General features: G+C 36.4%; 1 long non-coding RNA gene across 1 annotated transcript in view; it reads right to left on the bottom strand.

The window, feature by feature from the left end:
- The window catches only part of LOC139358318 (uncharacterized), a 33,223-nt gene extending 19,484 nt beyond the window's left edge, over positions 1 to 13,739 (bottom strand). The window contains exon 1 of the long non-coding RNA XR_011613080.1: positions 13,481 to 13,739. This is a non-coding gene — a long non-coding RNA (uncharacterized lncRNA). The remainder of the gene's footprint in view (positions 1 to 13,480) is intronic.
- Positions 13,740 to 24,273: the final 10,534 nt, after the last annotated feature.

The following is a 24,273-nucleotide window of genomic DNA, read 5'->3' as shown; positions in this document are numbered from 1 at the left end:
CCAGATTTTAAAGGTCTTTTATAATATCATTGTTATTATTGTTATTTTATTTCATAGCCAATCTCTGTCTCTTCAATGATGGCAATAATGATGCCACCATTTACATAACACGTAAACTTTTTTTTTTTTTTTAGATGAGTCTTGCTCTGTTGCCCAGCCTGGAGTGCAGTGGCATGAAACAATTCTCCTGCCTCAGCCTCCCATGGATTATGGGTGTACACCACCATGCCTGGCTAATTTTTGCATTTTTAATAGAGACAAGGTTTCGCCATGTTAGCCAGGCTGGTCTCGAACTCTTGACCTCAGGCGATCTGCCCACCGTGGCCTCCCAAAGTGCTGAGATTACAGAACACATAAACTTTTTAATTGTCCCAGGTTATTTCTACTCAAAAACATCATCTCAATAGAAAGTCCTGGTGCTGCCTCTCCAATTCCCATTAAGCTATTTAAAAATAAGAAACAAATTAAAATGGATAACTCAAAACAGAAGCTTGAAAACGTATGTAATACCTGAATATGAGTGCTGTTTTCAGTGACTATAAGACAACAATATTGAAGTCAGAATTATTCTCAGTGATTAACACAAGTTATACCACCTTAAGAAAACAAGTTTGCTAGAGAGAAAGAACAAAGGCAGCTGCTTCATCTTTCTGCCTCTTCCTGATATCTGGTTCAGGCACTCAGAGTCTGTATCAAGGAGATAACTGGGCAGGCAGCCATCGACTTCACAAGTATTGATTCTTTTGGAGACTAGAGGGTTGTCCCTCCACCTTAACAAGTTCCTCTCTTCCCACATCATTTTGCTGCCTGAAATACTTAGAAAACAACTGGATAGGAAGTGAATGAAAGAACCCAACGGAGCAAAGTGAACCCTAAGTGGTGAATGCACAGTGATGTGTAGTTCTAACAAGTATATCACTTAGGAAGCATTGAAATTGGGAACAGTATTGTAACCTTGAATGCAGATTAAAAATTTTTAACTGTCAGCCACACTATCTATAAAGAATATTTATTAGTTTTCCTTATTATCTTTAAATGGTACAGACTTTCCAATAAGACATAATTCAAGGTGCTGGCTGGCTCTCAACAGAGAAAAATTGTAATATTGTTTTTTTACAATTGAGTTTTACAAACTCTTAGAAATTCTAGAACTTTTACAAAACTTTTTTTAAAAAAGAAACTTTTAACTTTTACATTATCTCCCAGCAGTACAAAGTGTAGATATCACACATCTACTGCTGCCAAATACCTCATATATACAAAAATTATTTCTACCTTGAAAATAATGATATGCCTCACATCCCAGCCTGGTGCTTAAAACTTAGCTGGTAGGAGGATAAACATGAGCATTTAACATTGGCAACAAATTTCCCTCATGAAGTGAAGATTAAAAAGGTTAATATTGGGATGAGTGGGCAGGAAACCAAGGACAAACAACAAGATAAGATGTTGATTTTCCTCATGGGAAGGATAAAGAATAGCTGAAAAGGAAAGAGAAGAATCCAGAAAATTTTAGGCCAAAGAAGTCAAAACTTGCTATTAAAAGCCCTCAGCCACCAAAAGCTCTTCATGAAACAGGTTTCCTAATATTTAATTTGAAACTGTTTCTATTGCTATGATACCATTCTTACCTTTTCATCTTCAATAACATTTAATAAACCAATTTCTTGGGTGGAAAGGTGTGTGTGTTGTGTGTGTGTGTGTGTGTGCACGCGCGCACACACACACGGTGTTGTTTTGTTTTGCATTATTTTTCCTCAAAAGCAAGAAGTGAGCTTATTTTCAAGTCCAAACTGACATAATTCAGGGCAAAAATTGCATATATAGGATGCCAAAAAGGCCCACTAAACAAGGAAGTAAATGTTTCAACCATGAGAATATGAATCATTTTTGTATTTCTCTGGGTCGCTTAAAGATGCTTGGGTACAATTCCGGAATTCCAGAGTGAAAATTTCTATTAGGTCAATCAAATCTACATCTCAAGTGGAAAGAAAATTCTTGGACCTAGGTAACACATGGGTTGCAATGAATCAATTGATAAATATTTACAGCATTGAATAGACCAGTGAAATCATAGAGACGATTCCCTCATTTTACACATAGGAAAAAAAAGCAAAAAAAGATGAAAGTGACATGACTAAATACATCAGCAAGAAGGTGGCAACACCTCTGCTTTGTAGCATTTGACAAGAACAGAGCTCTTTGTAATATTCTGTGAATCAAATCCCTCTGGTTTAATAAGGTTATACACTCTGAATCCGCTTTAGATAAGAAATATTCTTGAGATTTTCTATCTGAATGCATTTGAATGTATAAATGGATACAAAAGTAAGAGGTCATATTTCAAAAGTCATGACTCAAGAGTCCAGTGTTTTCCTTATGTCTCTAGCTCGATTTATGTAATATATGCTTGGTTAGCATATTAGCTTGGATAGAGATGTTCTTCCCTGGAACTCTCAATATTAGCAGACTTTTTTTTACCTATGTTGTTAAATAAAATATATAAAACCAAAATAACTTTTCTAATCTATTGCTTCCTAAGGTTTCACTTAACGCTATCCTTAGGCAAGAGAGTTATTAGTAGCTGGAAAAAGGGAACTGCAGTGCAGGCTCTATTATTGGAAATGCTGAAATACAGATAAGACTATGTTTGATTCTTTCATTATTACTCATTTATATTGTCTGCTTCCATTCTTTTTTCAACCAGTAGAATCAGGGATAAGAATAGCAGTAGTATCATTTTCCATGAATAAAAATGGACCAGGTTTCTATAAATAATGCATATCAAATTAACTAGCTGCAACATCCTTGACTTGCACAATCCTTTCTGGTTATGAGTTCCACAGATACAAAATGCGTGTACCAAATAAAAACACCACCATGCATTGCCACTAGGAGCCTTCATTCTCTCCTAATTGATTGCTACTCAGTTTACACTAAGAAATGGTTCAGTTATGCAGTTTACAGTGTATTTTTATTTCTGTTTTGTAAATCTTCATTAATATTACAAAATGTTAAGAATTATTCCCTGGAGATGAAAAATATGCTACCAGTTTCTGAAATTATTATATAATCCATTTGAGCAGTTTTTGATAGGCTGAAAAAGTAAAATATAATTTTCAGAGTAGTGGGTATAGGCCGGGCGCGGTGCGTCACGCCAGTAATCCCAGCACTTTGGGAGGTGAAGGTGGGTGGATCACGAGGTCAAGAGATCGAGACCATCCTGGCTAGCACAGTGAAACCCTCTCTCTACAAAAAAATAAGCCAGGTGTGGTGGCGGGCGTCTGTAGTCCCAGCTACTTGGGAGGCTGAGGCAGGAGAATGGCGTGAACCCGGGAGACTGAGCTTGCAGTGAGCCGAGATGACGCCACTGCACTCCAGCCTGGGCGACAGAGCGAAACTCTGCCCCTCCCCCCCAAAAAAGTAAAAAAGAACTGTGTCTACCTGTATCTCAAACTTAAAATACTAAATTCAGGTATTAAGAGATGTTAAATATTTTGGATATGTTTACTAGAAACTAAATTCTCAGAGATAAGAACCACATTATTTAATTATCTTCTCTAATTTTTCTTTCCTAATGACGCCAACATTTTTCTTTATACTTCCTGTCTGTTTTAAGATCGTACATTTTTTGTAATTCTGACTAATCCGAGTTTCACATTTTTTCTGTGAAGAAATAATTTAAACTCTTAGAATACTTAAGTTTTTAAAAAGCATATTCATGAGTAATGACTAATTTGATCTTTATTATGATATATGTGTGTGTATATATATGTGTGTGTGTGTGTGTGTGTGTGTGTGTGTATATATATATATGACATTGTATTAGACGAGGAGACAGAGTTCTGAGCTTGTCAGTGAAGTCTTCATGGCCACAGAGTCTTCTGTTCTTGCTTTTCTATTCAAAGAGAGCAATTCCTATGACAATGTCATCAAATCCCAACCAGTTGGTTCAGCTTCCCCATTTTCCTGAGAGAAAATATGAGGATAAGAAACATTCTTCAGGTTTTCTTTCTGAATTAATTTGTATGTGTAAATTGGCTTGAAATATATTTTTGAAACTTATCTATGGTTTTTTGTTTGTTTGTTTGTTTTGGCAGAGTTTCGTTCTTGTTGCCCAGGCTGGAGTGCAATGGTGCAACCTTGGGTAACTGCAACCTCCGCCTCCTGCGTTCAAGTGATTCCCTCCTGCGTCAACCACCTGAGTAGCTGGGACTACAGGTGCTCACCACCACACCCAGCTAAGTTTTTTGTATTTTTCATAGAGATGGGATTTCACCATGTTGGCCAGGCTGGTCTCAAACTTCTGACCTCAGGTGATCTGCCTGCCTCTGCCTCCCAAAGTGCCGGGATTACAGGCGTAAGCCACTGAGTCTGGCCAAAACTTATTTATGTTTGAAATCTCACTTCCAAACTTAGACAAATTGACAGCACAAAAACTCACACCTACACTTAATCCTTTTTTTTTTTATTTTTAAAAATTTTTTTGAGGCGGAGGCCCGCTCTGTCACCCAGGCTGGAGTGCAGTGGCGCGATCTCGGCTCACTGCAAGCTCTGCCTCCCAGGTTCACGCCATTTTCCTGCCTCAGCCTCTGGAGTAGCTGGGACTACAGGCACTCGCCACCACGCCCAGCTAATTTTTTTTTTTTTTTTTTTTTTTGTATTTTTAGTAGAGATGGGGTTTCACCATGTTAGCCAGGATGGTCTCGATCTCCTGACCTCGTGATCCACCCGCCTCGGCCTCCCAAAGTTCTGGGATTACAAGTGTGAGCCACCATGCCTGACCACCTACACTTAATCTTTTAGATTCAGGAAAAGGCTGTCTGGTCCTAGTTTGTAGTATTCCACCAAGCCGGCTTTGGATGAGCTGCAGCTTACTCTTTGGGGCCATGACATTCCCATATTTGGAACCCTATAGTGACTCTCAATTTTGTACACAATTGTGCCTTTAGTAAGGGATTAAAGGGGTTATTAAAATATGGGATTAAGCTCTTTAGTAAGATATGCTAGGCCCAGTTTGACCTGCTTTCTTCTACCTATTCATTTTCTGTATTTTATATCTATCTACTTTAATTTCTAGGCTCCAGAACAGTAAATTCTTCTAAGCTGACAACTTGCTTTCAGTGTCTTTCCAGACTTTTCCTCTTCTACTTGGATTACCTTTCTATTGCCTTTTGAGTTGGACCATTCTTCCTTATTTTTAATGATGCAGTTCAAAAGTCACACTCCTTAAGAAACTTTCCCTGACTGCCAGGCTGAGTGCAAACATAAGAGGCAAACCCACGTTGAGATGGCTGTTCCTCTTCTGGGTGTCCATAATACCCTGTTGCTGAACCTTCACGGTGTTTTCTAATTATCCATTTACTGTCTCCTGCTTGCTGGGCAACTTAAGAGGACGATGATTACTGCAGTCACATAGAGCTTCACTCTCAGAAGGGCTCCACACTGGAGTTTCAATGATTTGTAGTCATTGAATTTGTGCTTTCTAAATAAAGCCTGGCAGGACAGTGTAAGGGGTGTGTGTGTGTGTGTGTGTGTGTGTGTGTGTGTGTGAGAGAGAGAGAGAGAGAGAGAGAACGAGAAAGAGATGGGGAGAGGATTTAAAACCTTTCCTTACAGGCAGTCTCCCTCCAGTTGCCTCTCACTTCCCCTGAGTAGCTCCTCAATTCCTTTTGCTGCCTGGGGCCTGGGCCCCACTTCACTTCCCCTTTGTCATCTCTACCCACTGCATCCAGACTCCAGGTGGGAGCTGGCCATTGGTGCAAGGAAGGTCAGAACAGAGTCAGGTAAGTGGTCCATGGCAGCTCAGTGTGGAGCGTGGTGGCTGTCTCCATCCTGGGCTGGCACATCACTGTGCATTCAGTAATTCACTGTGATTCAGTGATTCACTGTGAACTCAGACTTTTGGGCCTCTCACCCATCTGGGGTCCAGGAATCCAAGGGAAACTGACTAGAGTTTGAAATCTGTTGAGTGTAGTCTATCTTTTAGGGATTCAATCAGTGAGCTGGTACGAAGGCGGTATGTGTAACTATCCCCAAGACAGTGCCACATTGAGTAGCAAATTAAAAAACATATCATCACCGGTCAAAAAGAGACTGCAGAAAGACGAAACAGTTTTGCAGGTTTATTTTTCTGGTTCTGTCAACAACTTCCCTCATTCTTGTTTTGCCCTGTGCCCTGCATATTATACAGTCCATCTCTGACTACTTGGGGACTATAAGCGTCATACGTTTGGGACTGTCCTCTCCATCTCTATAATTGCAACACATAGAATTGTACCTATTACATATTCAGAACTCAATATATATCTGTTGAATGAATGAATAATAAATTAATAATTATTACATAATAAAATTCATCACCTTACATATGTAGGTATGCTTGAATGGTAATCTCTGTGACTAAGGAATATTTGCAGAAAACATTTGACTTGTTCATCATGATACATAATAAATATTATGTAAATCTGTATACAACTGAAATAACATTTCCCCAAACTAATAAAATTGACTTGATTTCCAGCTTCTTTTCAAAGGATAGGGTTTAAATGTTTTTGCAAAACAGTTTTGTTGTCTGCCATAGTTTAGAAAAAAACAACACAAAGCTGTGTCTTCTTTTTGTTTTGATAGCGTGATTAAAGAAGTGACTTTCATTTGTTTTATCAGTGAAGGGTTTTGAAACTGCCCTAAGCAGCAGTATACTAACAACTTGGAAGAAAGGTGCATTCAGCAAAGAAGTACATATCTATATATTTATCTGTAAATGAATATTAGTGATTAAATAAAGCACAAAAATGAATCACTCTATGTATTATAATACCTAAGCCATTTGGCAATTTACCATGTTTATGAGGTCTGTTTTGCTATTATGCATGTTTATTTCAGACCCAAAGAAAAACCTTGAGGGTAGAATGCTTTTGTTAATAAACGTAGGTGCTATGATATGACTAGACAAAATTAGGTGAATGTTAATTAGCATTTATTTGATTTTCTACTACTGGTTGCTGACTATATAGTCTGGTCTTATGAGGAAAAGTTCAAGAACATTTTTACAGAAATGGATATTTGGATTAAATGCTTTAAACATAAAGAGACCTCTGTTAAAGATTGTAATCTTTATTTGGTAAGTCACCCATTTAAAAAATTATATACCAGAAATTGAATGAGATACATGAGACAGGGCAGTAAGCAAAGCAGAGAGAGTGTCTGCCCTCATAGATCCTGTGATCTAATAGAGATGAAAGACATCAACCAATTGATTACAAGTATTTTTAGTAAACAGCTACATGTGTAACATGAGATCTATCCTGGTATTAAGAGCAGTTCCAGGGAACAGTTTACTGAAGAAATTATGTTTAAATTGAGACCCAAAAGATAAGAAGGTATTAGAAAGGCCGAAAGATAAGATGTAGCAGACTTTCCAATTTTGCTATTTTGCTAACAGACAACAAATCTATTACTACAAGTATTTACATATTTTGATAAAGGAATTAGATACATTTTTAAAACAGCACCACTAATTTGGAATGTGATAGCTTCAAGAAATTACCTAATCACATTTGTACTGTGTAAAGAGAGATTTGCTAAGCAAATTAGTAAAGGAGAAAATAACTTGCAATGAAACTTCACACCATTTAGAAAACTAGTTTAAAAAATGAAATGATTCAGTAATAAAAAAAGTGACATTTCGGTATTTATGACTGGCCTCCCTAAAATGTGCTCCAAACTAGTGAGATATTACATTAAATTTCCAAGGATGATTTGCGTTGTCCCATCAGCCAAAAATTCTTCCAAACTATATACCAGCTGTCCTATGTTAGAAAAATAATTTAATATCTTTGAACCTGTCTTTTTATCTATACTACAGGGAAAATACTGCCTCAGGACACATGTGAGAATAAAATAAGTCTAAACAGAATGCTTAAGGTCCTAGAACATTCTAAATTATATAGTGGATAATAAATACATTTTATTTTATTTCTTTATACAATTATTCCTTTGCTTTTTCACCAGATGTATATAGAACGTCTAGTATTTGAATAGCATAGAACAGGGTAGAGAAAATATTTTAGAGCCAACCATGCCTAGTTTTAAATAGAGTGTATCTTTGGCAGCTGTGTTCCTGTGCATAAATAAATACATAAATTAGCTGATCATTAGTTTCCAAATGTATAAAATATAAATAATAACTGTATTTCATAAATATTATAAGAAGTGACATTTTATATATAATATTCAGCAAGTGAAAAATAATACTTAAGAAATGCTAGTTTTTTCATCCCTCTGTTATCACTTATTACACAATGTGATAGGTGGAATGGTGGAAAAAGATGAATCATTCATTATCTTCTCCTCCTCACATATTTTCTCAGATATTGTTCTACAGGGAAATAATGTACAAAAATAATTTGAATGTATGTGTGCATTCTCTACTAAGGAAAACATAAGAAAAGTAAACATAAAGCCTTGTAAGTATTGAAAAGATTAAATAACTAAAACTAGGATAAGGGAACTAGCAATGTTTTCCAGAAATATATATGTTCCAGAAACACACACACACATACACACACATTGTGTGTGTATATACAGACAGATATGTTTTTTTTTTCCGGAACATACACATTGTGTGTGTGTATATATATGACATGAATGTGTGTATATATATATACCCATGTAGAATGTGTATATTGTATGTGTATATATATGCAATATACACATTTTATGTGTGTGTATATATATACACATTGTAAGTGTATTGTGTGTATATATATACACATACAATATTTGTGCATATATGTATATACACATACTATATATGCACACATTGGATACACATATGTGTATATATGTATATACACACTCTATATACATATTTGCATATCCATATATATGCATATATATACACAATGGGTATATGTATGTAAAATTTATACATATTTTAAAGTCTCTGGAAACCACCATTCTATTCTCTTCCTCTATAAGATTAATGTTTTTAGCTCCTATGTGTGAGTGAGAACATGTGATATTTGTCTTTCTGAGCCTGACTTATTTCACTTAACATAATCACCTCCAGTTTGACTTATGTTGCTATAAATAACAGGTTTTCATTCTTTTTTAAGGATGAATAATAATTCATTGTGTATATATGCAATATTTTATTTATCTCTTTTCTGTTGATGGACATTTAGGCTGATTCCAAGTTTTGCCTATTGTGAACCGTGCTGCATTAAACATGGTAGCGCACATATAGCACTGATTTCCCTTCTTTTGGATCTATATGCATCAATGGGATTACCAGAGAATACACTTCTATTTTTAGTTTTTTGAGAAACCTCCACACTGTTTCCTATAATGGCTATAATACTGTATATTCTCACCAACAGTGCAAAAGAGAACCCCCTCACATCCTTGGCAATATTTGTTTTTGTTTTTGTTTTAGTAATAGCCATTTTAACTGGGCTATAATGACATCTCATTATGGTTTTGATTTGCAGTCCCCTGGTGATTAGTGATACTGAGCATTTTTTCATATACCTCTTGGCCATTTGTATGTCTTCTTTTGTGAAAGGTTTATTTAGATCATTTGCCCATTTTTAAACCAATTTTCTTTTTGTTTTTCTGCAGTTTGGTTATTTGAGTTACTTATATATTCTAGTTATTAGTCCCTTGTCATGTGGATAGTTTGCAAATATTTTCTCCCATTCTGGAGGTTGTCTCTTCACTCTTTTGATTGTTTCCTTTACAGTGCAGAAGCTTGATGTAAACCCATTTATCCATTTTTGATTTTGTTTCTTGTGCCTTTGAGGTCTTACCCAAAACATCTTTGCCCAGACGAGAGTCTTAATATGATTCCCCAATGTTTTCTTCTACTAATTTTATAGTGGTTTTCTACTTTTAACTTTTTAAATGTAAAAAAATATAAAAGTAGGTTTTACAGTTAACGTTTTAAATTTTTTTTTTAATTTTTGTATATGGTGAGAGATAAGGGTCTTGTTTTGTTCTGCATGTGGCTACAAAATCAACATACAAAAATCAATAGCATTTCTACACATCAACAGCAAACAATCTGAAAATGAAACCAAGAAAGTAATCTTCTATACAAGAGCAATAAAAAACATAAAATGATTAGGAATAAATTCAGCCGAAGAAGTGAAAGATATCTACAATGAAATTAGAAAACACTGGTGAAAAATATTGAAGAGGATAGAAAATAATGGAAAGATATCCCATGTTTATTTATTGAAAGAATTAATATTGTGAAAATATCTACACTGCCCAAAGTAATCTACAGACTCACTGCAATTCCTATTGAAACACCAACAACATTCTTCATAGAAAAAACAATCCTAAAAGTTATATGGAACTGTGAAAGACCCTGATAGCCAAAGCAATCCTGAGCAAAAGGAAGAAAGCTGGAAGCATCACACTACCTGACTTGAAAATTTACTACGAAGCTATGCTAACCAAAGTAGCATGATACTCACATAAAAACAGACACATAGCCTAATGGAATAGAACTGAGAATCCAGAAGTAAATTCATACGTTTACAACCAACTCATTTTCAACAAAGTCACCAAGAACATACATTAAGGAATGAACAGTCTCTGCAAAATAATATTTTTAAAGGCTTAAGAGAGTTGTGACAGCAGCAAAGAAGTAAATGGACTAAAATTTCACAGTGGAAAACAGCCATTAGAAATGATTTCCAGCTATTTTATCTTGGGAGGAGTTTACCTATTCTTGTCGCAAGGTGTTGATTGGGCTTAGCTCACTTGGAGAATAGAAAAATCAGTGAGGGTTTTGTCAGGAAGTGATGAAGTAACAAATTCAACACTTAAAGGGTCTAAGTTATATGTACATTAAAAACTCTATAGAGTTTTTATGAATTCTGTGGCTAAGTGCAGCTTTAGAGAGAGAGAGAGAGAGAGAGAATAAAAACGCTTGAAGAAAGAGTGAAACTTCCACATCATTGTGTTGCACTACTAACGAGAGGAAGCCTAAAAACAGAAAAGGCAACAGAAGAAAGTGGACAGGGAATAACAAGTTGATTTTTTTGTATCTGCAATTGTTTTCTATCTGGGGATACCAATACACTGAAAAAAAAATCCTGAAATATGATTTGCAAAATTTCATATTTTTGAATAATTATTTTAGAGATGGAGTCTCACTGTGTTTCCCAGACTGTACTTGAACTCCTGAGGCTGGCAGTCTTACAGCCTCAGCCTCTCAAGTAGCTAAGACTACAGGTATGTATGTGCCACCATGCTTAGCTAAAACGCCATCTTTTAAATACAAATATAATGAGAGACCTTGTCAAATTCTTTGCTATAGTTGTGGTAAAACATTTGTTTGGTGTATTTCCAAGCAGTATCTCATAACCTCATTAATAAATGAAATAAATGTAGTTTGATAAGATTTATTATTCCTATAACATTCTTAGGTTCTCTTATTCCTTTATGTAAGTCATTCCCTTTTTAAGCTCCCCTTATGATTGTACCCCAAATTGACTTTTTGTTTACTGGGCTAGATATTGTAAAAATCCTTCTTGGTTTATTTTTTCAAAAAATAATTTTACTAGATTATTTGATTTTTTTCAGAGCCGCCGCCTTCATTCTTTACAGAGCACCAGCCTTAATTTGTGATATAATTTTCGAGTTCAGATTTTATACCTAAAATATCTTATTTTACTGAAGACTTCTATTATGGCCATAATGTTCTTTTTGTGGTTTTCTGACTGAATTCAGTGCCAGAAAAATATGTATCAATTTGTACAACTAATAGTTCACTGCATCCGTGTGATCCCTAACATTTCCAAAACATTTCCACGTAACGTGGAAATTTTCAGAAAATTATTTGAAGCTTATTTCTCTCAGAATAACTGGCTAAGGAATTTATTCTAAAATACAAAATTAAAAATATATAAAGCACTTAATTGCTAATGTATTTTCTCTAGTTAATCCCAAACTCTGAAAGCAGTAAAGATGAATAAGTCAAGATGTTAACCAAAATATAACAAAACACATTTTTTTTTCTGTCTAACATCTGGATTTCATGTTGAATAGTTGGACAATCATTTCATTGAATTAACAAACTGCTGATTACTATCATCATATGGATGTGCTTCAGAGAAAATGAACTGGAAGAAGAAAGGGATGAGAGACATGATGTTAACTGAAGCTGAATTCACTATGAGGATTTAGACTTCCTGGCATGTCTTGCTGCTTGTGTGAAAAGTCTTTAAAGGCCAATTTGCAGAAGCTAGGGAAAACTGAGAAAAATAAGTCATGTTAACATAAAAAGGTGACAAATACTTTTAATGAACAAATAAAAAGTATTCAGTTATGAAAGGAGGCTTGATGTAATATTTCTACAACAGCAATATGTACTGTGTAATGAAAGAGGTACTTGAGAATGTATTTAAGACTCGACAAAGTGATTCTTTCTATTAAAGGTAGCTGAATAAAATGTTCCTCTGCATTACAGTATCTTAGAGAGAACATTGATGGCAGAGAGAATGCTGATCTTAGCAAAGAGAACAGAAATGGAAGGTAAAGGGTGAAAATGTCATTATTGAAATAAAGGAGACAATACTGAGCAATGCACAATGACAGAAAATAAGTACTGATAATCAAACTGATAATCAAATTGTGGAATTAACTTCAAATTTTATTCAATATTATAAAATATATTTATATTATTAAAATGTAATATTGAATATTATAATATTGAATTATTTAATAATTGAATATTGGAAAATATTTTAAATCACTTACAGATTAAATATTTATCAGGTTGATTCTGTTGTCTACATACAGGCTTTTATTTAGAAATAGGTAAGACAGGGGTGCGAGTTCAAGATGGCTGGGGAGATGCAGTTAGAAAGCACCTCTTCCATGGAGAGGAAACAAAACGTGATGATCTTCACACTTTGAACAGATCTTTTGAAAGAGAGCACTAAAATGCAAAAGAGAGGTGATGGAAGAAACTGTGGTTGAAAGGGAAGAAGTAAGGCTGCCTGCTCAGCATTGCCAGATACTAGGGCTGGGCCCGAGACCCAGATCCAGACCTGAGAAAGGAGTCAGTGAAGGAACCCTGGGGTATCATATTCCGACTGTGGACCTCTGAGACTCTAGCTATGGAGGTTTCTGACACCTGAAGATCTTTGGACTGGTAGATGGAGCTGCCTGGTGACCATGAAAAGTCACTGCTTGAACGCACATGGAGCCTCAAAGCTTTCCATGAGCTGAATATTGCAGCAAAGCATGACTCTGGGTGCCTACCTCACATGGCTGTGTATCCTAAGCTGCAGCTGCTGCTGTCTGCTGGGCCAGGGAGTGAGCAGGGCCTGGTCACTTTTACAAGCCCCAAAGACAGACTCCATCTGAATCACGGGCCCCATGCCTGCCAGTCTCTCCCAAAACTGCCTGCTTGGCCATTCCCACAGAGGGTGGACCCACAACATAGCCACCATTGCCTCACCCCAGTTGAGTTGTTGGCAGCCTTGCAGCAGTTTGTCCCTCCATATCCAGGCTGGTGCTTGAGTTCCTGGCAAATCCTCTGGCCTGGTCCCAGTTCCCTAAGACTTGAACACACCATCCAGGAAAATGGAGATGAGATTTGTGATCTAATTTCAAGTGGGGAAGGAGCCCCCACTGTCAAAACACTGAGAAGAGCATGGCATCAGTTGTGTAGTGGCCTAGGACCTGGGCATCCCTCCCTTTACAAGACTGGACGGGGAAAGTTGTGGCCTGGTAACTATGGTTTCTGCCCCATAGAGTCTAGAACCCTAGAAATCCTGGAAGAGCTTTGTGATTTGAACGCAGACAGCTCTAGACTAGCCTAACCATTCTGTCCTGCTGCTGGCTGCCAGACACGGAAGACTTTCCGGGTTAGGGCTGTGGGAGCCAGGCAGTTTCCACTGCCACTTGCTGGGCTGAAAACCCTGTCTGGTTTTCTTCTCAGAGGGCTCTGTGGTGTGAAAGAAGCACTTCTGCCCCTCTTAAAGAGTTGCTCCAAAGGCCTGAGAGCTGTCCCTGGACTCCAGCCAAAACCAGTGCTTAAGCCCATCTTGGAGAGCCTGGTTATGGACTTGTACCATCCAACCCTGCCTCACATTGTCCTCTCTAGTTCTCTTTGTGTCAGAGCCCTGGATGGGGACTCCTGAAAACTCCATGGACTCACACATCACCTGGGACACACTAGTGCTTCCTCTGATCAACAAAGGCCAAGTAAAAATTCCACTACTACCACTGAAACTGCCTCTTGCCTGAAAGCACTATCTACTGACCACGAGGTCAACCTGCACAACTCATGGCAATTTCTGCTGACGCTACTGTTCAGTGTTTGGTTGGAACTTACCTGCAAGTGCCACCTACTGTCCTCTAGGGTGAACTGCATGTTCCACTATAATTTCTGCTGACAGAAGTACATGGCACTGTGGAACGACATAATTCTCCTGTGACCTCCACCTCCCTACCTCTGCAGGAGACAGTGAGCCTGCTGACACACATAGTAAAACACTACGACAACATACAAACAACTAGCATTTGAGAAAACTATTACACTAAACTTATCTATACCCAGGAACTCATATAGAGCCTTGGCCCCCTAAAGCAGAAAAAAGCAAAGACAAAGGACCCTATCCAAAATACAAAGCCGACATGCCGCCAAGAGGAGATAAAGCCCATCCAAATGAACTTAAATTCAAAACTAAAAACTCTAGCTTCTCCAGATGATAATTAACTCACATAAGAACTCCAGCACCATGAAGAAACTAAGGTGTGACGCTTCCAAAGGACCACACAAGCTCTCAAACAATGGAGCTTAGCCAAAATGAAAATTATGAAGTGACAGATAAGGAATTCAAAATATGGATTGGAAAGAAGCTCAATGAGATGAAAGAGAACATTTAAAAACAACAAAAAGAAATAGAAAAAAATTCAGGAGATGAAGGACAAGATCGATATATTAGGAAAAAAAAGAACTTCTGAAAAATGAAAAATTTACTAAAGAAATGTCAAAATGCATTTCAATCCTTTAGCAAGACTAGACCAAGAAGAAGACAAACTTTCAGAGCTCAAATACAACTCTTTTGAGATAACACAGCCAAAAATTAAAAAAAAAAAATGATTGAAAAAAATTAAGAAAGCCTTGGAGAGATATGGGATTATGGGATTATGTAAAGAAACAAAACCTACGACTTACAGGCATTCCTGAGGGAGAAGAAGTAAATGTAAGAAGTTTGGGAAACATATTTGAAGGAATAATTAATAACAATTTTTCTGATCTTGCTAGAGATATGAACATCCAGACACAAGAAATTCGGAGAATACCTGAAATACACTATACAAGAGGAAAATAACCAAAGCATATAATTATCAGACTATCCAAGGTCAAAGTGAAAGGTGAAAGAAAAAGTGTTAAAAGCAGCTATAGAGAAACATTGAATCACATATAAAGGAAATACCATCAGACTAGCAGCAGACTTCTCAGTAGAAACCTCATAAGTCTGCTTAAAGAATAACATGCCAGCCAAGAACTTTACATCCTGCCAAACTAAGCTTCATAAATGAAGGAGAAATGAGGTCTATGTCAAACAAGCAAATGCCAAGGGAATTCATCACCACTAGACAAGTCCTACAAGAAATGCTCAAAGAGTTTTAAACATGGAAATGAAAGGACAGTACTTTCCATTGTAAAAGCATACATAAGTACAACACTCAAAACCCTAAAAAGCAGTTATATAATTGAGACTACAAAGCATCTAACTTAAAACACTATGACTGGGAAAAAACCTCACGTATCTATGTTAACTTTGAACATACATGGCCTGAATGCTCCACTTAAAAGATGTAGATTAGCAAATTGGATTTTAAAAGAATTGAACCATCTGCTGTCTACAAAAGTCCCACTTAAGAGGTAAAGACACTCACAGATTTAAAGTAAAGGGGTGAAAAAAGAGATATCTTACAAATGAAAAACAATAATAAGCATACATAGTTATGCTTATATCATATGGAACAGAATTTTAACCAATAACAGTGAAAAAAGACAAAGAATGTCATTATATAATCCATAAAGGGCCAAATTCAACAAACTATCTTAGATATATATGTACCCAATACCAAAGCACAAAGATTCATAAAATACAAACTACTAGACCTAAGAAAAGAGGTGGATAACAATCCAATTACAATGGGGGACTTCAAGACCCAACCGACAGCACTAGACAGATCATCGAGGCAGAAAATCAATAAACTCTAGACTAAACTGGACTCTAGAACAAATGGACCTAATAGATAGCTACAGAATATTCTACCAAACAACCACAGAATAGTCATTGTTCTCATCTGTGCATGGAACATTCTCCAAAATACACCATATTCTTGGACATAAAGTCTCAATAAATTTTTTTAAAAATTGAAATAATATCAAGTATCTTCTTTTACAACAGTGGGATAAAATCAAAAGTCAAAACAAAGAGGAACTCTCAAAACTACACAAGTACGTGGAACTTCAAAAACTGCTGACCTTTGGGTAAGCAGGCAAAATTAAGGCAGAAATAAAAATATTTTTGGAAACAAATGAAAATAGAGACACAATATACCAGACCTCTGGAATAGACCACAAGCAGTGTTAAATGGAAAGTTAATACTGCTAAATGTCTACATCAAAAAGAGAAAGTTCTCAAATTAACAACCTCACTTTGCACCTCAAGGAACTAGAGAAACAAAAATGAACCAAACACAAAGATAGCAGAATCAAAAAAACAACAAATATCAGAGCCAAACTAAATGAGATTGAGACCCCAAAAATAATACAAAATAACAACTAAATGAAAAATTGGTTCCTTGAAATGATAAACAAAATTAATAGTCAGTTAGCTAGACTAAGCAAGCAAAAAATATACAATGTTCAAATAAGCACCATCAGTAATGATAAAGGTCACATTACAACTGATACCAAGAAAATACTAAAGATCATCAGAGACAACTATGAGCATTTCTGTGAGCATGAACTAGAAAAGCAAGAGGAAATAGATAAATATCTGGAAAGATACAACTTTCCAAGATTGAAGCAGGTCAAAATAGAAATCCTGAGCAAACCAATAATGAATAATGAAAATGAATCAGTAATAAATAATTTCCCAACAAAGAAAGCTCAGGGCTGAGTGGATTTATAGCCAGATTTACCCAACATACAAAGAAGAGCTGATACCAATTCTGCTGAAATGATTCAAAAAAACTGAGGAGGAGGGATTCCTCTTTAACTCATTCTATGAAACCAATAACACCCTGATACCAAAACCAGGCAAAGAGACAACAGAAAAAGAAAACTACAGTTCAATTTTGCTAATAAAAATAGATTTTAAAATTCACAACAAAATACTAGCAAATTGAATCCAACCATATGTCAGAAAGATAATCTATCACAATCAAGTAGGTTTTGTTCCAGAGATATAAGGATGGCCCAGCATATGATAAAATGTGAAATGCACTACATAAAAAGAAGAGCAAAAACCACATGATCATTTCAATAAATGCAGAAAAAGCCTTCAGTGAAACCCAACATTCCTTCATTGTAGAAAGTCTCAATAAATGAGGCATCAAAGAAACATAACTCAAGATAACAAAAGCCTTATGTGATAATCCACAGCCAACATCATACCAAACAGTGAGAAGTTGAAAGCACCTCATCCCCAAGAACTGGAACAAGATAAGGATATCTTACTCTGAGCACTCCTATTCAACATCCTATTGGAAGTCCTAGCCAGAGCAATGAGGCAAGAAAAAAATGAATAAATAAAAGGCATCCAAAATGGAAAAATGGAAGTCAAATTATCTGCTCTCTGATGACGTGACCTTATATTTAGAAATCCCTAAAGAATTCTACAAAAGACTAGACTTGATAAGTGACTTCAGTAAAATTTCACACTACAACATCAACATGCAAAAATCAGTAGTTTCCATATTTGCCAATAATATTCAAGCTGAGAACCAAATCAACAACTCAATTTCATTTACAATAGCCACAAGTTAAAAAAAATAGATAGGAATACATTTAATCGAGGAGGCAAAATATCTCTATAAGTAGAACTACAAATCACTGATGATAGATACAGATGACATGAACAAATCGAAAAACATCCCATGCTCGTGTATTGGAAAATCAAAATCATTAAAATGACCTCACTGCTTAAAGCAATCTACAGATTCAACACAAATCCAATTAAAATGCCAACATCATTCTTCACAGAATTAGAAAAAACACTATCCTAAAAGTCATATGGAAACAAAAAAGAACCCAAATAGCTAAAGCAATTGTAAGCAAAAACAACAAAACTGAACATATCACATTATATGACTACGAATTGTACTACAAGGCTGTATATGATGGTTAGTATTTAGTGTCAAGTTGATTGGATTGAAGGATGCAAAGTATTATTCCTGGGTGTGTCAGTGAGGGTGTTGCCAAAAGAGATTAACATTTGAGTCAGTGGACTAGGAGAGGCAGACCCATCCTCATTCTGGGTGGGTACCATCTAATCAGCTGCCAGCATGACTAGGATAAAAGCAGGCAGAGGAATATGGAAGGACTAAACCTGCTAAGTTTTCTGGCCTCCATCTTTTTCCCATGCTGAATGCTTCCTGCCCTCAAACATCAAACTCCAAGTCCTTCAGCTTTTGGACTCTGGACGTACACCAGTGGTTTGCCAGTGGCTTTTGTGCCTTCAGCCAAGATGGAAGGCTACACTGTCAGCTTCCCTACTTTTGAGGTTTTGGGACTCGGACTAGCTTCTTTGCTCCTCGGCTTGCAGACGGCCTATTTTGTGACTTCACCTTGTGATCATGTGAGTCAATACTCCTTAATATACCCCATTTCATATATACATCTATCCTATTAGTCCTGTCCCTCTAGAGAACCCTAATACACTGTCATAACCAAAACAGCATGATACTAGTACAAAAATAGACTCATAAATAATGGAACATATTAGAATACCCAGAAATAAAATCATATACCTCCATCCAATTTACCTTTGAGGAAGTCAACAAAAATATATGATGTGGAAAGGTTATTCTTGTCAATATATGGTGCTGGGAAAATTGGATAGAAGAAATATAGATAGATCCCTATTTCTCACTATATACAAAAGTAAACTCGAGGTTGATTAAATACTTAAATATAGAACTTGAAACTATAAAAATTCTAGAAGAAATCCTAGGAAACACTCTTCTGGACATTGGTCTAGGAAAAGAATATATGCTTAAGACCTCAACAGCAATTGCAACAGAAGCAAAAGTAGGCAAATGGGACTTAATTAAAACAAAAACCACCTGCACAGCAGAAGAAATAATCAGCAGAGTGAACAGGCAACCTACAGAATGGGAGATAGTATTTGCAAGCTATACATCCAGGAAAAAACACCCAGAATCTACATGGAACTGAAACAGCTTGACCAGAAAAAGAAAAAAAATTAAGCCCAATAAAAAGTGAGCCAAAGATAAAAACAGATATTTTTCAAAATAAGATATACGAACGACCAACAAACATCAAAAAATGCTCAACATCACTAATAATAGGAAAAATTCAAATTAAAACTGCAATGAGATACCATCTTACACCATTCAGAATAACTATTATTAAAAAGTTAAAGAAAAAAAAAACAAACATGTTGGGGAGGATGCGGAGAGAAGCAAATGCTCATACCCTGTTGGTGGTAATGTAAATTAGTACAACCTCTGTATTAGTCTGTCGTCACATTGCTAATAAAGACATACCCAAGACTGGGTAATTTATAAAGTAAAAGAGGTTTAATGGACTCATAGTTCCACATTGCTGGGGAGGCCTCGCAATCATGGTGGAAGGTGAAGGAGTAGTAAAGGCACATCTTACATGGCAGCAGGCAAGAGAGCATGTGCAGGGAAACTGTCCTTTATAAAACCATTAGATATCCTGAGACTTATTCACTATCATGAGAACAGCATGGGAAAAACCCACTCCCATGATTCAATTACCTCCCACCAGGTCCCTCCCACAACATGTGGGGATTATGGGAGCTATAATTCAAGATGAGATTTGGGTGGGGACACAACCAAACTATATCAATGTCTAGAGGAAACGGTATGGAGATCTCTCAAAGCACTAAAAGCGGAACTCCCATTTGACCCAGCAATCTCATTACTGGGTATGTACTCAAAGGAAAAATTATACATATAAAAGACAACTACACTTGTATATTTATTGCAGCACTACATTAAATAGCAAAGTCATGGAATCAACCTAACTGTCAATTGATGGATGACTGGATAAAGAAAATGTAGCATGCATACTATGGAACACCATGCAACCATAAAACAGAACAAAATCATGTCTTTTGCAGCAATATGCATAGAGCTGAAAGCCATCATCCTAAGTGAAATAAGTCATAAACCAAAAATAAAGTAGCATGTTCTCACTTAAAACTGGGTACTGAACAAGGGGTACACATGGACATTCACAAGGACATAAAAGACTGAGGACTCGAAAAATGAGAAAGAGGGAAGTGGGGTCAAGGTTGAAAAATTACCTATTCAGTATAATGTTCCTTATTCAGGTGACAGATACACTAAAAGCTGAAACCTCACTATTACACAATATATACATGTAACAAACCTGCAAAGGTACCCTCTGAATCTATAATAAAAATAATAAAGAAATAAATAAACTTGAAACAGAGAAAAATAAAAATAGATAAGACAGGAATAGTCATTTATTCAATTTCTCATATTTTCATGTAGCAAAATATTATGTCCCAATTCAAATAATGTGTTAGGAAAGTATATAAATGACATTCATTCTTTAATTTAACAAAACTTAAGTACCTGTTATATGCCATGGGTTGAAAATATGTGTTGAATTAAAAGGACAATATAAATGAGTGTATAGATGTTGTCTTATACACTGAGTGTAGGACATTTATATTCTGGTGAGACAAGGTAGGCAATAAATTGTTAAATTATAATGATTAAATAATATTAAAAATCAAAATGAATTGACAATAAAATATTCTGAAAAGGTGGCTAGTTGGGAGATGAGGGCCTACACATGGTGGTGATCCAAAAGTTATTTTGAAGCAGCTGACTTTGGGCAGAGACTTTAAAGACAAGTTGTTTATGTTAAACTCTCAGGGAGAATAATCCTGAGACAATTGCCTTCTTATAACATAGGGTAAGCATAATTCGCCCTTTTATGGATAGAAAATCTGACAGAATAAATGAGATAGTAATATTAGGACTTAAAAAGTAAATACCAGCAGGCAGATTGTGGAAAAATGCCAGGTTTTGAAGGATCACCAAACTGGCTATGAGTTTACCTTTCTTTTTCCTTGCTTGTACTCCTATCCCACACTAGTCTAAATTCAAGAAAACAGGAGTACGGAAGTTCAGACACAGAAACCTCTAATCAAAGCCAACGAGCTTCTCCTGAGCTGCTGGAAAGAAAACTCCCAACTAAGGAGAGAATGCAGAAATCTCTTCCCTCCCTCCCTCACTTCCTTCCTCCAAGTTTTTGTTCTTATTAATTTTATGTATTCTTTCATGCACTAGACCTAAGCAGCCTCATGGTATATGGGCAGTATCCAGGAGGGAGAACCCAAGAGAATCAAACTCTGAGGAAAAGGAAACTTTCTTTCTATTGAATTGAACTATAGTTTCATATAACCAGAAGTACCTTAGAGATCACAGAGAGGAAAGAGCTAAAAAAATCCACACTATAAAGTTTATTCATAAACTGGTGTCATCTCCAGGGCATGCATACATGAATGTGAACGTACTAAGCACACCATAGACTTCGAGAATCTGAACTAAGAGATGAATTATCTTGAAGTCCCAGATTGACTGCTAGGGGGAGAACACACTGAGGACAGACTTGAGGAACCCTACAGATGATTCAAAAACTGAACTGACATTGAAGCTGCAGGCCACAGAAGGTTGGTTGGTAGAATCTAATCCTATTTGATTGCCTGCATTAATAAAAATAACATTTTTATAGTATGGAAACATAATGCAGAGTATTGTGTATATATACATATACAAATGTGTATATATACACATATAGATAGATAGATAGATAGATAGATAGATAGATAGATAGATATTTTTCTTTTTTTGAGACAGAGTCTTGCTCTGTCACCCAGGCTGGAGTGCAGTGGCATGATCTTGGCTCACTGCAAGCTCCGCCTCCCAGATTCACACCATTCTTCTGCCTCAGCCTCCCGAGTAGCTGAGACTACAGGCGGCCGCCACCACACCCGGCTAATTTTTTGTATTTTTAATAGAGATGGGGTTTCACTATGTTAGGCAGGATGGTCTCAATCTCCTGACCTCGTGATCCACCTGCCTTGGCCTCCCAAAGTGCTGGGATTACAGGCGTGAGCCACTGTATCCCATTTTAAATGTCCAGGATACAATACAAAATTACTTGGCACTTGAAACACCACCTAAACTTCTGCTCAATAGAAAAAGGTAATTAACATAGGTCAACATGGACCCGACAGAAACACTCCTACAACAAATGTTAAACTGAATGTTTCAGACAAGAAATAAAAGACATAAATAATCAAATGGAAATTGAGAACTGAACAATATAATAACCAAAATAAGGAAATCACTGTATAGACAGAATAGCAGAATAGACATGGCAAAATAGTCAATTACTAGAAAATATATCAGTAGATTATCCAGTCTGAACAATAGAGAAAAAAAATTGAGAAAAGAGAATAAAGAAAAAAATCCCATGATCTATGAGACATTAACCAAAGTTGTAACATTTTAAAATTAGAATTCTAGGAGTATGCCAGGTGTGGTGGCTCACACCTGTAATCCCAGCACTTTGGGAGGCCGAGGCATGCGGATCACGAGGTCAGGAGACCGAGACCATGGTGAAATCCCGTCTCTACTAAAAATACAAAAAAAATTAGCCGGGCGTGGTGGCGGACCCCTGTAGTCCCAGCTACTTGGGAGGCGGAGGCAGGAGAATGTTGTGAACCCAGAAGGTGGAGCTTGCAGTGAGCCCAGATCGTACCACTGCACTCCAGCCTGGGCGACAGAGTGAGACTCCATCGCAAAAAAATAAATAGAATCAAAGAATTCCAGGAGTAAAAGAGAAAGACTGCATCCAAAAAAAATAATATGAAGAAATAATGCCCCCCAAATTTCAAGGTTGGTAAAAGACACAAACATTGAGATTCAAGAGGCTGAATGAATACCAAACAGAAGAAATCTAAAGAAATTCAGGGCTAGACACATCACAATCAAAGCTGGAAAACTAAAGACAAAGATAAAATCTTAAAAGCAGTCAGAGGAAAAAAAACAATGCATTCTCTATAGGGGAATAATAATTTGAATGATTGCTTTTTCTTCTTCTTCTTTTTTTTTTTGAGATGGAATCTTGCTCTGTCACCCTGGCTTGAGTGCCATGGAGTGATCTCGGCTGACTGCAGCCTCCGCCTCCTGGGGTTTAAGTGATACTCCCACCAAGGCCTCCCAAGTAGCTGGGATTACAGGAGTAATTTTTTGTTATTTTTAGTGGAGACGGGATTTCACCATGTTCGCAAGACTGGTCTCAAATTTCTGACCTCAAGTGATTGGCAGGCCCCTGCCTCCCAAAGTGCTGGGATTACAGGCGTGAGCCACCACGCCTGGCCTGACTGCATATTTCTCATCATAAATTGTAGAGTCTAGAAGGATGCGGCATAACATTTTAAAGGACTGAAAGAATTGTTAACCCATAATTTCATGTTCAGTAATAATATTGTTTAGGAATGAAAGTAAAATAATGACATTCTCAGATAAAAGAAAACTAAAACAATTCACAGAAAACAGATTTACTCTAAAAAAAAAAATTGCTAACAAATTCTTTGCACTAAAGGATAATGACACCAAGAAATAAGAAAGAAAAAAACTGGTAAAAGTCAAGGTAAGTATAATAGATTATCAGCTGTTCTTGAGTTATTTAAAATCTACTTGATAGTTGAAAGCAAAAACTAAAACTTTGCTGGAATTTTCAGTGTACGATATATATAAGATAACTATAAGATCAGAGGCCCTATATTGTGTTAAGGTTTCTACATTAAAATTCAACTGGTAAATATCAATGCTTAGTAAACTGAAAGGTTCAGTTTATATTGTGTAATATTTAGAGCAACTGTAAGAAAAAAATTCAATGAGACGTAGTCAAAATCACAATAGAGAAATTAAGATAGAATACTAAACAAAAACATTCTTCAAAGG

Source organism: Macaca nemestrina, chromosome 14 (assembly GCF_043159975.1).
Source record: "Macaca nemestrina isolate mMacNem1 chromosome 14, mMacNem.hap1, whole genome shotgun sequence".
Lineage (NCBI taxonomy): Eukaryota > Metazoa > Chordata > Mammalia > Primates > Cercopithecidae > Macaca > Macaca nemestrina.
This window is presented reverse-complemented; position numbering and strand designations above follow the sequence as displayed.